The sequence below is a fragment of the Portunus trituberculatus genome, chromosome 37 (genome assembly GCF_017591435.1).
Source record: "Portunus trituberculatus isolate SZX2019 chromosome 37, ASM1759143v1, whole genome shotgun sequence".
Taxonomy (NCBI): domain Eukaryota; kingdom Metazoa; phylum Arthropoda; class Malacostraca; order Decapoda; family Portunidae; genus Portunus; species Portunus trituberculatus.
In genome coordinates this window covers 2,349,187-2,361,686 of record NC_059291.1, presented here as the reverse complement: position 1 = coordinate 2,361,686, position 12,500 = coordinate 2,349,187, and the positions used below count along the sequence as shown (strand labels likewise).

Here is a 12,500-nt window from a genome sequence, read left to right as displayed (position 1 = left end):
AGAATAATGACAGCAGTGGCGGTAATAGTAATGGTTGCGGTTGATAGGATAGTCTTAATAGCAACGATGCTGATGGTGATGGTGGTGGCATACAGTGAAATGGATCGGTATAGAGTAGCAACAGAGAGGGCGGTGGCGAGGAGGAGAGGGAGTTGTGTATACATAATAGACGAGCAAACGAGAGTAAGACGAAGAGCTTCACTTGGAGGTATAGACTTGAGGGAGACGGACAAGGAAGTTACACAAGAAGAGGGAGAGACACACGAGGAAGTTTTAGAGTAGAACACTAAGTAGCTATACAGGATGTGCGAGAGAGAAGGTGTAGAGTGGAACGAGATGAAAGAGAAAATATATAAGAGAGATAGAGAGAGAGAGAGAGAGAGAGAGAGAGAGAGAGAGAGAGAGAGAGAGAGAGAGAGAGAGAGAGAGAGAGAGAGAGAGACGAAGGCTGTTAAGAAGTGTACAAAGGCGAAGGAGACTAAAAGCATTAATGGAAGGAGGAGTAAGATGACAAGTACAAGAATGCTAAAACAGACTAATAGGTAAGCTGCACATTTAAGTAACAGCAGGCAGGTAGAGCGGAAGTATAAAGACGAAATAGAAAACGGGTGCAAAGTGGAAGGAAGAAGGCAGGAAGAAACAGGGAGAAAACAACTTTAGAAACACACTCATAAAAAATTAAAATAAATAAACACAACTGCAGTTCTTCCAATACAAAACATGAAAACACAGAACACTAAAAAAAAAATAAGGAAGAGTGACGTAATCAAATCAGGAGTTAATAGGGGTGAACAAAGAGGGAAATGAGTGAATAGGGATGAGTAAGGAGTGAGTAAGAGGGGGGGAGATGAAGAGAATTAGGGTAGAGTAGGGTGAGTAAGAGATGAGTAGGGCAAACACGGCAGGATGGAGTTAATAATGGAATACTACGAACAAATCAATACTTCTGTCTGGCTGTATTGACATTTCTTCTTCTTCTTTTTCTTCTTCTTCTTCTTCTTCTTCTTCTTCTTCTTCTTCTCTCTTCTTTTCTTTATTTCTTTTATTTTTATCGAGAGAGAGAGAGAGAGAGAGAGAGAGAGAGAGAGAGAGAGAGAGAGAGAGAGAGAGAGAGAGAGAACAAAGAAAAAGAAAGTAAACAAAGACGACAAAACAAAAGACCGAGAAGAATAGGAAACCAAAATCCTAAAAATTGAATATACATAAGACTTAAATAAAAAAAAAAAAAGGAAAACAATACAAAAAAAATGACAGAAAAGTAAGAAGATACAAAAACACGAAAAAAAAAAAAAAAAATGACAAGACAACAACAATATCACCAAAATAAAAATAAAAAAAATTATAGCACGAAATACAACATGTAAAAAAATACATATTGGTGAAGACATTGCAACTGTATCACCGTCGCATTCAACACCACCACCATCACCACCTGGCCCCCACCACCATCGCCTGGCCGCCACCATCACCACGCCGCCGCCGCTGCTACCGCCGCCGCCGCCTGGGCCTGGATGGGGGCCCAGCACGGCACAAATAATGCTACCCACAAAACACTGCTTCCACTGAATCAATAGCATAACTGCTTTGCCGAACCCCAGCTACTGTTCCTCCTGCTGCCGCCCGCTACACACCTGACACCACACACACACACACACACACACACACACACACACACGTAGGAAAGCGCTCGTGCATTCCCCATTCAGCTTGTGTCAGTTTGTGTGTGTGTGTGTGTGTGTGTGTGTGTGTGTGTGTGTGTGTGTGTGTGTGTGTGTGTGTGTGTGTGTGTGTGTGTGTGTGTGTATTATCATGCAAGGAGCGTGGAGTGAGATATGATTACGTCATTTTCGTGCCTTCACACACACACACAACACACACACACACACACACACACACACACACACACACACACACACACACACACACACACACACACACACACACACACACACACACACTGGGACACCACCACTCTGCATCAATAAACACAACACAGTAATCCCACAACCACTCAAATTCTAATCCACTCCACAGCGCTACTAAACGACTAATCCACTCCATCACCACTCCACTACTCCATCTACTCCATCCCTCATTACAATACCAACCATCGACTGCACCGACACACCATGCACCAGTAACAACGCCACAGCAACACCAATGGGCTATTGCACCCCTCCACTGAACCAATCTACCCTCCACAATACACATGCAATAAGCTCTGCCCTTTAAGTTCTATCTCTCTCTCAGATACCCTCTTTAATCTGTCGTCGAAGCTGCAAGCCACAACCTGGGTGACGTCACAAAGCCGTCCTCACGCCCCCTCACACTTCTCTCCCATCATAACACTGCCTCTGTACTACTACCTGGCAGCCACTCGAATTAAGCCAGCCAGGTACTACAAGGAAGGTAAGAGGGAGTGTTTCCTAATTGAGTATTTACGATTTTTCCTCCTAGTTTTTTTTTTCTGTTTAATTTTTGAGAAACAGAAAAGGAGTGTTAATTTCTGTGAGGTTTAATTTCTCTCTCTCTCTCTCTCTCTCTCTCTCTCTCTCTCTCTCTCTCTCTCTCTCTCTCTCTCTCTCTCTCTCTATGCAGGTAAAATCTCAGGTATCACCTTTATTTTGTTTATTTTGGTATTCTGATCTATATCTGTCTATTTGTCTATTTGTCCGTCTGCCTGCCTGTTTCGTTGTATATCTATCTGCCCTTTTCTTTTCGGTCTGTATATCTCTTTGTCTGTTTGTCTGTATATCTACTTATCTATCGGTCTATCTTTCTGTCTACTGGTGTGCGTGGAGAGAGCGGTCTATCTGTTCGTCTATTTTTCTGTGTCTCTGGTCGTCTATTTCTCTGTCTCACTTTGCACACGTCAGTCTTGTTTCAGGTGATCTATTTCAGGTGCTGCATTTCGGGTGGTGTATAATTAATCCACCTGGCGTGCTTTCCCAATACTTAGGCATTCTGTACTCACTCTGTATGCACCTTCATTAGTGCTCCTCATTAAGCGAGCAAGCCCCGACCCTCTTTCCAAACTTATCAATGTTTCCATTATGAACATTGCCCAAACCAAACCACACCACACCTGCCTGCAATGTATTTAATTATTCACGCTATCTACAGTACTTTACATTTTATTCCTTGTGTACTTCTACTTGTTCTTCATTATGAACTCGTCTCTCTCTCTCTCTCTCTCTCTCTCTCTCTCTCTCTCTCTCTCTCTCTCTCTCTCTCTCTCTCTAAAACACATACCTATACTCTTTTATCACGTTGTATTTCTCCCAATGCCGTATCATATTATCAAGAGCAATCTAAGAGTAACACTAAAACTATAGCTAGGGGAATAATTCTCTCTCTCTCTCTCTCTCTCTCTCTCTCTCTCTCTCTCTCTCTCTCTCTCTCTCTAGGAGATATTATTTGGATGAGATAGACATAGGGAAAATTGCCTGGCTGACAGATGAGATATATGGGAGACTGTGTCTGGCTGATAAAAACAGAAATGCCACTCACGGCAACATTCTCCTTCTACTCTTATAATATACGCTAATAGCAACACAAAGTAGTACTAGTAGGAGAAGTAAAGTAAAAGTAGTAGAAGTAGAAGTAGTAGAAGTAGAAGTAGAAGTAGAAGTAGAAGCAGAAGAAGCAGTAGTAGTGACGATAGCAAAAGTGATTGTCCAGCACACACATACACACATCACAGCCCAAACACTGCTTGGGTCCGTCCTACAGGGGTCGCAGCCGACAGCCCCACCCATGCGGCCGGCTATCACCCCCCATTCCCTAACCAAAGGATTCCACACCACTTTACCCTCACTCCTCTCCTTCCCCATCCCTCCCTAAGTATTTTTATTCCGCCTCCAGCAAACTCCAGCGCTACAGTACCACATTAGCAACGAATTGCACCGTATTGCAATCAATTAACCTAATTGATTCTATACACTCGCATCCAACCCTTGGTGCGGCACCTCTTCCTCGACCCACCGCTGCCAAGTCCACTAGAGAAGTTGTCGTACAGCAATTTTCTTCCTCACCTTACACACACACACACACACACACACACACATTATTGGAGAGGTTCTACGAATATCACAACAATCGTCCATCTAACCTTCCACTGTCCACACACAACCTAACCTAACCTAACCTAACCTTACTTTTACCTTTACTTTCCTTTACCTAATCTACTCTAAAACTTCCTCTAAGCCCCATTTCTGTAACTTTTAGAAGTCTTGTAGGGATAAGGGGACTGAACCCTCACATATCCCCTCCCAACCCACCACACTCCCAGGGCTCACTTCGATTGCGACTTCCCCGCCAGCCATCCCTTCCCCAGCAGGTAACGTGAGAGAAAGGCGGTGGGAGGTGAATGTGCCTGGGTTACGGGAAATATCCACATTCTTTACCTTGTGTTATGGTGTCGGCGCGGCCGCTCACCAAGTAAAGAATGCAATGCTGCCCACGTAAATATTGGGTGAGCCGCTGCGGGGGTGGTGGCTGGAGGTAGGGAATAAGCAGGTAGGTGTATGATAGTGGAGGTTATTGGGGAGGAGAGGAGGAACTAGAGGGAGGAGGAGGAGCTGAATAAGGGAAAACACAACACATGACCCACGGTGATATAATAGTAGAAAACCTCACGCAAAAATATGTTTGCACTTTAGTCGATGCACAAAAGACCGCACCCAACACCCACCCACACCACACACACACACACACACACACACACACACACACACACACGGTAGCTCAGTGGTTAGAGCGCTGGCTTCACAAGCCAGAGGACCGGGGTTCGATTCCCCGGCCGGGTGGAGATATTTGGGTGTGTCTCCTTTCACGTGTAGCCCCTGATCACCTAGCAGTGAGTAGGTACGGGATGTAAATCGAGGAGTTGTGACCTTGTTGTCCCGGTGTGTGGTGTGTGCCTGGTCTCAGGCCTATCCGAAGATCGGAAATAATGAGCTCTGAGCTCGTTCCGTAGGGCAACGTCTGGCTGTCTCGTCAGAGACTGCAGCAGATCAAACAGTGAAACACACACACACACACACACACAGCAAAACACAACACAACACAGAAGAATCAAGAGAGCAATTAACTGGAAAGAAAACACGAGGGTGAGCGGAGCGCGTGGCTAAGGGAGACGAGGGTGCGGTTGGCTCAGGCTGAAGCGACACATAAAGACGTGTTTTGCAGGGTTGATGAGCCTCGCTGCCTCCTCCCCGCAACGCCTCACCTCCCCGCATCCTCCTTCCTTGGCTGGGCTGCGCAACAAGATCATTATGTTATCTACCTTCTCTTGCGCCACTCAATAATTAGACAAGCGAGGGATTGAAGGGTCAGGTGCTTCTCTTCCTACGACGCGACAAACAGACAGACAGACATACAGACAGGAGGTAATAAAGGACAAACCAGCTCGCTAATGAAGGCGAAGCAGAGCGATAAAAATGGAGGGAGACTTAATGGAGTACGGTGTGTGTGTGTGTGTGTGTGTGTGTGTGTGTGTGTGTGTGTGTGTGTGTGTGTGTGTGTGTGTGTGTGTGTGTGTGTGTGTGTGTGTGTGTGTGTGTGTGTGTGTGATTTCTCTCTCTCTCTCTCTCTCTCTCTCTCTCTCTCTCTCTCTCTCTCTCTCTCTCTCTCTCTCTCTCTCTCTCTCTCTCTCTCTCTCTCTCTCTCCTCTCTCTCCACCACGCTCTTGAGGATCACGCGGTGGACTCATGATTGCCAGTTATTATCCTGCCGGAGAGTGCTTAGAGCTCATATAGTCCGATTTAGCCCGCCATATACTCTGAATGTGTGTGTGTGTGTGTGTGTGTGTGTGTGTGTGTGTGTGTGTGTGTGTGTGTGTGTGTGTGTGTGTGTGTGTAAGTATCCCGCTGGGTGTGGCAGGCAAGGAGGGTCTGGACTGTGGAGGTGATTGTGGTGTTGGTATTGATCCACGTGGCACTTGACCCTCTGTGGCACTTGGTGTCTCCCTCATTGTTCTCGCTTTTCACCCTTCCCCTGCCCAGGTGTCCTTCCACGGCAGTCACATTCCGTCCCTCGCTGTCCTGCCACACTCCTTTCTTTACTCACTCCCATCACACGTTTTCTTTTCTCAGGCTTCTCAAGGTCACTATACCTGAGGGACCCTTCCTCTCTTTCCAAACTTCCCGAGGGAACCCTACGAACAGTGCGACGCTCTCCACTAGACAGGACCGAGACTATCACGGCCAAGTTAACGGGACGGACAAAAGGAACATCGAAGTAAAGCTACATTAGTAAGACACTAAGACGGAGCCACCAGGATGGGGCTGCTGGGACGAGGCAAATAGGCGGGGGCTGTTAGGACGGGCTGGCTACAATAGGACCAATGGAACGAGGCTATTGAGACGAGACTAATGAGAAAACACTACTGAGGAGGGACTGTTGGGACGAGCCTGTTGGAAAGAAGGTGACTGGGAAGGTAAGCTAATAAGAAGCTGCTACGGCGGGACTCCTGGAACTGGGTTTTAGGGACACCACTGCTGAGATGTAGCAAGAGAGGATAGACTGAGGAGGGCTTCTGGGCTGGTGTTATTGGTAAGGGCTGCCGAGAGAGGGCTGTCATGGCTACAAGGGAAAGCAAACGAGGGTCACTTAGACTTTACGATAATGAGGGATGGATCATCTCCACCAGTGCAGCCTAATGACGCTCGTTTCGCAAATTACTCGGACACAAATTTATTAACAAATTATCGCTTCCTATCGTTACTGGGCAGCTGGAGGTTCACGGGGAAAAGAGAACACGAGTGGAAGTGAGAGGTGGAGTAGGAGATGGAAAACTGGACACAATGGTTATACGCTTCCCCAGCCACGAGGGCACGACAAAGGGGAGGTGGATTGGGACAAAGAGCAGGAGTAACGGAACATGAAGGAGGAGCAGGAGGAATACAAAGACGATGGCAAATAAAAGGATTGGAGGAAAATTCAAATGAGGATGACGAGAAGGATAGGAACGATGACGAAAGTAAAAGTATAACAGGAAAAAATAAAGAAGGATGAGGAAAAAAGAGTAACGCGAAGGAAAAGATGTAAGGAAAATCCATAAAGAAGACAAGAATGAAGGATGACAATGAAACAACAGCGCAGAAAAGGTGAGAAATCCCGGAAAAAGATGAAAACGATTTGAAGGCAAGAACAAGAAAGGGTCATGACAAAGAGGAAGACGATTGTAAGGTGAGGACAAAAACAAGGACAATAACAAGAGGCACGAGGTCAGTCCACTCTCTCTCTCTCTCTCTCTCTCTCTCTCTCTCTCTCTCTCTCTCTCTCTCTCTCTCTCTTCTATTATTGTGCATTGTTTTTCCTACCTGTTTACATCCAAAGCTTGCAATATTCCGCCACAACACCCTCTCTCTCTCTCTCTCTCTCTCTCTCTCTCTCTCTCTCTCTCTCTCTCTCTCTCTCTCTCTCTCTCTCTCTCTCTCACCCAGTCACCCACACCCATCCATCCTGCAGCGCCTGTCCGGCATATATATATATCGGGTGACGCTGGTGGTATGGTAGGTATTTGTGGACCCAAATAAGCTTTCTTAAAGAGGAGAGACGTGAAGGGGGATAGGAGAGGCAGGCGGGCATCTCAGGGCAAGCACGAACGCATTCACCAACACGAAAAAGCCTCAAAGACGGTGAAGTTTTAAAATGGTCCTCTTTCTCTTCCTTTAGTACCTATTTACATGTCTCCATTCCTCCTCTTTCTTCCTCCATGTATGTCTTTTACGTTCTTTTTTTTTTTTTTTTTTTTTTTTTTTTTTTTTGCTTCCTCTTCCTCCTGCTCGTCGTCGTCCTCGTCTTTATTTTTTTTTTCTCCTCCTCCATCTTCTTCCATTTTTTTTTCTTTTGTAACTATCTCCCTCTTTCTCTCTCCCGCTCCCTTCGTTTCTTTCTCTTCCTTTTTCTTCTCTCTCTTCTCATCCTCTTCCTTCTCCTCATTTAGTAAATTTCTTCCTTTTCCCCTTCGTCTCTTCGAATTTTATTTTATTTTGTTACTACTAAAAGTGTTGCTGCTGTTACTGTTCCTTCTCCCCTCTTCTCATCCTCCTCCTCCTCCTCCTCCTCCTCATCCTCCTTTTCACTACTGTCATTACTTTACTGCGTCTCTTGCGATAAGATTTGATGTTTCTTATCACAAACAGATCTGATCATGTTTGTTCTTTCTTTACGTTCCTTCTTCTCTCCTCCTGGTCGGTTAAAGTCACTGGGCACCGTCAGCTTCATTTACATCTTCATTTTCGAGGCATGTCAGGTGGCGTCCTCGCTGCAACGTTATTGGCAAGGCAGGGTGAGACGCGGAGGGGACGACGGGGCGGAGGGGTGAACAGAGGCACGAAGGAAAGAAGAGACCGAGGGTGCATGAAGAAAAAATGTGACGAAAGGATAGATTGGAAAAAAAAAAATCAGATTCAAGGGGTAAAAGAAAGAATACGATAAATATAAGAAGAAACTAAAATAAGAAAAATAAAAAAAAAAGACTGAGAGGGGTTGGGATTAAAGAGAAAGAGGCTGACGAAGGAGAGAGGTCAAAGAAGGTCAATAAAGAGGGAGAAATGCAACAGCAGAAAGCTAAATACGAGTGACAGGAGATGAATACAACAAGGCGTGGAAAACCAGAGGCGAAGAGGAGAGAAGAATGGTCGAGGTTAATTGAAATGGCTGAAGAGCGGAAAAAAAAAAAAAAATCTCAGTTGAAAAATAAGGGAGAGTGGAAAAGGAAGAACATAATTAAGGGAAACACAGGAGGAATCAGTGAAATGAACACCAATTATACCAGAGAATGACGCTATACTGAAGTGAAAAGGTGCAAAAGTAGGAAAGAAAAACAAGAATGGAAAGACAAATGTGAAAGAAGGAAGGAAGGAAGGGAACAAGATAAGAATGAAGAAAGTAAGAATAAAAAATGACAAATGACGAATGGAGAGGAATGGAAAAAAGAAATACAAAAAAGAAATGAAAGTGAGGAAGGAAAGGAAAGGAAAGGAAGGAGAACGAAAAGATAGGAGAAACGAAGAAAAGTACAAAAAAATGAACAAAAGAGCTAAAAACGAAAAGAAAATAAAGAAATCTAATAAATGAAGGAAAGGGAGAAGTAATAACACAAAGAAAAGAAAGAAAAGGTAGGAAGAAAAAAAAAACATAAGAAAAAATAAAACATGGGAAAAAAATACAAAAAAAACAAGAAAACGTAAAAAAGAAACAAGAAACTAGAAAGAAAAGAGAGAAAAGTTAGGAAGAAAAATATCTTAAGAAATAATAAAACATGGGAAAAATACTAGAAAAAAAAAACAAGAAAAACGTAAAAAAGAAATACATCAACGCGAAAACAGAAAACAGGAAACGTGACACGAAACAAATACCAAACGATAACAATTCGAAAAGTATAGAAGAACGAAAAAATCCCACTAAATTAAGGAAACCAAAAATATGTCGCAAACTGATAGAAAACAGATAGGACTGGAATGCTGGGAATAACACTACACGACTCGTAGGTAACACACGACACAGCAGCAACGCAAAGGAACACAAAGGAAGGGACACGAGCAGACATAGGACGTTTATAATGATGAATTAGACGACGACCCTAAGCTTCAGTAATATTAAGTAAGGTTAACAGCAACGCAAGGAAACACAAAGGAAGGAACAGGAGCAGTCATAGGACGTTTATAATGATGAATTAGACGATGACCCTAAGCTTTAGTAATATTAAGTAAGGTTAACAGCAACGCAAGGAAACACAAAGGAAGGAACAAAAGCAGTCATAGAATGTTTGTAATGAGCAGTTAGAAGATGAGCTTAAGCTTCAATGACATTAATTAAGGTTAGTCTGGTGTAAGTGTAGACAGCTTATGCTCAGATAACATTCATTTCTTGCAACGTGGAAGTTTATATCTTTACTCTTTGTTATTACTGTTATTTTACATCGGGAGGAAGGAAAGGTGGTCACTGAGCAGGTTCAGGCATGATGAGATGGAAGAGTGCAAAATCACCGAACATAATGAAGGCATCGAAGAATGAAACAGGATCAAAACAAATGAGAAGGAAAAGATGAAGAATAAAACTGTGTGCAGTGAAAGTATCGAAGAGGGTAATATGATCAAAACTGCTCAGAGGAAAATAAGTTAAGTGTTGGAAATCTTTTGAGTTTATCGAAATTCGACAGAACATAAATGGAGCGAAATATTAAGACAAGCATGCAAAATTTGAGGAAAGTTATTATACACTCACTGCAGAAGAGGAAAGAGATTATAAAAGTGTATGGGTATTGTAATGGACGACCCGAGGCATCGAGGCAAAGATCAGGAAAACAGGCACTGATTTTCCAGTGCCTCCCTAATCTCCCTAATTCTCCAGCCTCCCTAATCTCACTGTGGTTTGACCTGTACGGCGCTGCAAAACCAATGCCCAGCGTGCCTTGACACTCTGAGAGGTCATATTCACTGTCACCGCCGTGCCATAGCCGTGCTTCCCGGAAGTGGACAAGAACGATTAAAAGGCCATTATTTTCTTCAATACTGAGACACATTTTTACTATGTTTGTTTGGGTATGATTAGACGATTTTATTTGCATTTTGAAGAACTTATGGAGGTCAAAAGATTAATGGCCTGAGTCTTCAATATTCTAATCCCCAAATAAGTTTTTTAAGCTGTATGAAATCACCAAATAGTAGCTAAAATGAATATGAAAACGCGTCATGGTATTGAAAGGGTTAATCTCCGCGGCGGAAAGTTCCATCGGGAACAGAAAATAACAAAATTTAAAAGAAAAAAAGTGCAGATGATTATACATTCGTGGTAATACTCAACGGATCAGGGAGATGATATTAAACAGACTATAGGAAAAAATAAAACCGTTGCCTCTAAGGTAGAAAAAGGCAAAAGTCAGTGTGAAGCCACTCCAACGCCCCTCTCACAACGAGGAGGGCAGCGACTGTCATCACCAGACAGGCCTCGTACTGCTGTGCCTCTCAGCGTCATGGGGACAAAGTCGAACACGTTGTCAGGTCAACTAGCTGACTACCATACACAGTACCATATGTCTAAAGTCTCCGTGCACAAAACAAATGAAAGAGAAATGAGAGAATGTGGTAACAGGAAAAGGAATGTGAGAAGTAGAAAGAGAGGAAGCGAAAGAATGAAAGAGTGGGTCTGATGGGAGGGAAAGAGTAGGCGACCACATTTTTCAGCATTTATCCCGTGACTGCCTGTGTGTGAGGGGCGATAGTGGTGTTCGTGACAAAATAAGCATCCAACAAACTGGAAGGGAGAGAGCTATGCATGCGCGTGGACCTGCATACACACACACACACACACACACACACACACACACACACACACACACACACACACACACACACACACACATTCATGTCTTCCACTGGTCTGTTACTCAAGGACCGCATAATGCACTCTTCTCACTCTCCTCTGCGCCATGAACTACACAACGATTACCCTCCACTTCCTACCAACAACACCACCACCACCACTACCATCACCACCACCACCAGCCTCCTTTCCGCCGTTAAGGACACGAACAATGCAAGAAATGAAGCGTTAAAGTGAAGTGAAGTGCATGAGTGTGAGGTGAAGAGCATGAGTGTGAAACGAGGCGCCATCCAGTGACCGAAAGCGACAGGCCCAAGACAAACGGCCGCGATAAGAGTCTTGCTGCAATAGTGTACAAGGGATTATAGTCGTAAACAACCACGAGGGTACCTGAACTTTGGAAAAAGGGATACAGGGAGACAGGGAGGAGGAGGAGAGGGGAAGAAAAGCCCAGGTATCCAGAAAGTGGTGATATTTTCCAACTCCAATCGTCAAACTTGTTTCATGCGCTGACAGGGAAAGAAACGCCCGCCAACCCGCATCAGGAAATATCGAAACAATAACTTCGAAGACAATACAGCGTGGAGACCTTCGCCCCTTTCCCCCGCCCTCCTGTCCAGCCCTCCCTCCCTTCCTCCCTCCCTCCGTTCCTTCCCTCCTTCCCTTCCTTGCCTGACCTGCTCGCCCTGCTCACTCTATACCGGCCCTGCTTGCTCTCCCCTCCACCTGTCAGCTTCCTCGCACACAAGATTGAAGAGCTGCCCGTCACTGTGTTTCCTCACGTACTTCCTCCTCCACTTAATTTCTGATGCACTGTGTGACTTAAACCCCTTTGTAGCTTATGAATTGTTATATAAAGCTTTAAGGAATTGGTGTGGTAGTAGTATTACTATTATTTTCATCATTATTGTTATTGTTGTTGTTGCTATTGTTATTATTATTATCATTATTATTATTATTATTATCATTATTATTATTATTATTATAACATTATTGTTGTTGTTGTTGTTGTTGTTATTGGTCTTACTCATCATCAATCACAGTGGTAACTTTATGTAAAATTACAATAATAACAAAAACAAATATCACTACCACCACTACTACTATTACTGCTACTACTATTACTACTACTACTACTGCTACTGCTATTACTGCTACTGCTACGA

At 43.9% G+C, this 12,500-nt stretch overlaps 1 protein-coding gene across 19 annotated transcripts in view; it reads right to left on the bottom strand.

The window, feature by feature from the left end:
* Positions 1 to 12,500, bottom strand: part of LOC123514343 — a 567,471-nt gene that overhangs the window by 417,286 nt on the left and 137,685 nt on the right. The gene's annotated exons all lie outside the window — the stretch shown is intronic.